At 44.4% G+C, this 3950-nt stretch overlaps 1 pseudogene; it reads right to left on the bottom strand.

The window, feature by feature from the left end:
* Positions 1 to 2218: 2218 nt before the first annotated feature.
* LOC119467233 lies at positions 2219 to 3375 on the bottom strand (annotated as a pseudogene).
* Positions 3376 to 3950: the final 575 nt, after the last annotated feature.

Here is a 3950-nt window from a genome sequence, read left to right as displayed (position 1 = left end):
ATTTGAATGTTGGCCTGTCCAGCTAGGCAAGGAAATTCTCCTGGTCAATATCCTGAAGGATGTTTTCCAACTTGGTTCCATCCTCCCTGTATCTTTCAAGTATCTCAGTTAGTTATAGACTCAGTCTTTTTATATAATCCCATATTACTGAAAGGTTTTGATCATTCTTTTTTATTCTTTTTTCTCTATTCTTGTCTACATGTCTTATTTCAGAAAGATAATCTTCAAGCTCAGAGATTATTTCCTTTGCTTGGTCTATTCTGCTATTAATACTTGTGACTGCATTGTAAAGTTTTTTTAGTGTATTTTTTATCTCTAGCAGGTCAGTTATTTTCCTCTCTAAGCTGGATATTTTGGCTGTTGGCTCCCATATTGTTTTACCATTCTTAGCTTCTTTACAATGGATTACAATATGCACCTGTAGCTCAGTAAAGTTCATTATTGCTGACCTTCTGAAGCCTACTTCTGTTATTTCAGCCATCTCAGCCTCAGCCTGGTTCTTAGCCCTTGCTGGAGAGATGTTGCAGTCAGTACTGCATTGAGTTTGCACCATTTTTGCATTGACTTTTTTCTTATCTTTGTGGACTTATCTACCATCAATCTTTGAGGTTGCTGACCTTTGGACAGATTATTTGTGGGTTTGTTGTTGTTGTTCTTTTCTGTTTGTTTTTCTTTTAACAGTCTGGCCACTCTTCTATAGGGCTGCTGCCGTTTTCTGAGAGTCTACTCCAGACCCTAGTGGCCTTGACTTTTTCCTATACCTGGAGGTATCACCAGTGAAGTCTAAGAAACAACAAAAATGGCAGCCTGCCCCTTCCTCTTAAATCTCCATCCCAGGGGGTACTGACCTATTTCTGGCCCAAACGTGCCTATAGGAGGTAGCTAGAGACCCTGGTTGGAAGTCTCACCCAGTCAGGAGGAATGGAATCAGGGACCCACTTAAAGAAGCAGTCTGGCTGCTTCTTGGTAGAGCAGTTGTGCTGTGTTGGGGATCCTCTCAGCCCCCAATCAATTAGCGTTCTCCAAGGCCCACAGGCTGGACTAGCTGAGAAGCCTGAACAGCCAAAGTGGCAGCCTGCCTTGCCTCCCATACACCGCATCCCAGGGAGAAATTAGAACTCTGTAAATCCCATAGAATACAGAAGGGGGTGGCCGGAGGACCTGGCTGGAAGGACCTGCCCCAGAGGTGGAGTGAATCAGGGTCCCACTTAGAGAAGCAATCTGGCCATGCCTTGACAAAACAGCTGTGTCATGGTGGGGAACGACCTCTGCCCTGTTGGTGGCTTGGACTCTCCAATGCCTGCAAGCTGGAATGGCTGAGTCATCCAACAAACCCAGATGGTGACCCTCCCCCCACCCCCAGGAAAAGATCAGAGCTCTGTCCCTAATATGTGCTGGCCAGTGTGGCTGAAGGGCCTGGGTCAGAGGTCCCACCCAGCCAGGAGGAATGGATTGGGGCCCTGCTTAAAGAAGCAGTCCTGCCACAATCTGACAAAGCCGCTGTGCTGCTGGGGAGACCTTTCCTCCTCTGGACCATTTGGACCCTCCAAAGCCTGGGTGCTGGAATGCGTGAGTTGACCAAACAGCAGAGATGGTGCCTGCCCCTCCCACTGGGGACTCCAATTGGTCTCAGGCAGGCTACACCCTGTTGCCAGTGGCTGGCTGGAATTCTAAGCCTATGGGTCTTGTGAGATGCCATGAAAGTGAGGCATGCAGAATGAAACCGCTCAGCTCCCTGGCTCCCTGGATTCTGCCCCCTTCTTAGGGGTATGTGTGGACCTCCCACCTTGCCTGAGTTGCAGACACATTTGTGGGGATCCTGAAGCCACAGTATATATAAAGCTCCTGGGTCTTTGTGCATGTCTGAACAGCTGCTCTGCCAAGCCTCTACACAGCTCTGTATGTTGGACCCAAGGTTCTGGTGGTGTGGGCTCACAAGGGATCTCCTGATCCATAGGTTGCAAAAATCCACGGGAGAAGTGTGGTTTCCCGTGGTCACACAATCAGTCACTGCTTCCCTTGGCTGGGGTGGGGGTTTCCTTGATTGTGTGTTGCTCCCAGTTGGGCTGTTGCACCACCCTGTTTTTCCTCATTCTCTGTGGTTGGAGTTGTTTCCCTAATCAGTCCCAATGTCAGAACCTGGTTATTTCCATTGAAAGTGCTATATTCACTCATCCCTTTCATTCCTCTATGTGAGTGCCACAGACTGCAACTGCTTCTAATCGGCTGTCTTGGCCCTCTGTCCCCATCTTTCATAGATGCTACCATCATGTAGAATCATCCAGCCTGGGCCCTCTTCTGATTTTACTTCAGTCTGTTTGGCTTTTGGTTTCTTCCCAGTTGAACTTGTCTCATTTGTACTTCCATTCATTCCTCACAAAACGCTGATGAAGTCTTTCTTGGAAATAGTTGATATCAACTTAACATACTTTCTAATAGAGCTTCCAGCTTCTTTAACCTTTTTGTCAATGTTCTTTTGATGCTTCTGAACAGCATTAAATAATTGCACCACACCCCTCATTGCAATTCTCTGAAAATTTCTCTCCATTTTTTTGTCTTGGACAACAGCTGGATTTACTCTGCACATCATATCCCAGTCTAGCCTCTTATCGCACTATTTTATTTTCTTTAGTCTTTCTTGCTTTAACTTTTCTTTTTCTTTGTCCAGCTCCTTCTTTTTACCTAGAATAGTAGGTTTACTTTCAGGAGCTTTCTGTCAAGGATTTTAGCCATGGCATCTGCTCAGTCTGTATTAGTCTTAACACTTGATTGTGAATCATTTACATTTTCTTTGTCACAAGACTCAACAACATCCTCACTGTCAGCTTCTATTGCTTCATCATCAGAATAAAAGTGTTCCTTTTTGGCCAGGCGTGATGGCTTACACCTGTAATCCCAGCACTTTGGGAGGCTGAGGTGGGTGGATCACCTGAAGTTGGAAGTTCAAGACCACCCTAACCAACATGGAGAAACCCCATCTCTACTAAAAATACAAACTTAGCTAGGCATAGTGGCACATGCCTGTAATCCCAGCTACTCAGAAGGCTAAGGGGTGAACACTTGAACCCGGGAGGCAGAGGTTGTGGTGAGACAAGATCGTGCCACTGTACTCCGGCCTGAGCAACAAGAGCAAAACTCCATCTCAAAAAAAAAAAAAGTGGTCCTTTTCCAATCCACAGCTTCCTGTAGAGCCTTTGCTAGTGTATGTGACCTCATCTTCCAGCTGCAATGCTATGGCTCCAGCTACCATTTTATCTTCTTCTTTGGGGACTTTTTCAGATTTTCCTCTGCACTCACATGTGAGTCCTGAATGCTGCTGCCATCTTTTTGTATTTCTGTCATTCTTGGTTTTGACCCATTTTCATTGTTGTGCATGGATGGGTTAGACAGTTACTGAGTGACAGACATTAAACATTTTAAAAGATAATTTGAGAGTCTGGGTGATTTCTCTTCCTCCAGTGAATTAACTTTTGCTTTTGTCGAGTTATCGGGGTTAAGAAAAGTTTGCTTTAATCCAATCAGGAATTGAGATCATTTGAAACTCACTTTCAGTTCCTGCAAAGGGATAGTCTTTTCTGATTTACCCTTACTCAAGGATGCAGCTTTTGAAGGTCTTAACTGAAAAGACAGGCCATACCTTGCTCCTTGACAAACTCTCAACTCCAAATTTCATTCCTCCATCTTCATAAAATGTAGAGAAGCTCTACTCAGCTTCTCATCCTTCCAATCACTGATTTCACTTTTGAAATCTGCAGTTTCCTTGGGGTATAAAGCATCCCCAAATGCTGAACTCATTTTTGTTAGTTTCCCTCTTCTTTCAAGGCCTAGCTTAAAAATACTTGGTAGCTATCTGATATCTTCATATAGGTGTTCTTTACTTAATATTTTATCCAAATTTTATAATCATTCACAAAAGGAAAGTTGGTTTTAAATAACCTAGTCAGCCATTA

This window comes from Cebus imitator, unplaced genomic scaffold (assembly GCF_001604975.1).
Source record: "Cebus imitator isolate Cc_AM_T3 unplaced genomic scaffold, Cebus_imitator-1.0 Scaffold268, whole genome shotgun sequence".
NCBI lineage: Eukaryota > Metazoa > Chordata > Mammalia > Primates > Cebidae > Cebus > Cebus imitator.
Note: the sequence above shows the minus strand (reverse complement) of the source record. Positions and strands in the feature narration are given on the sequence as shown.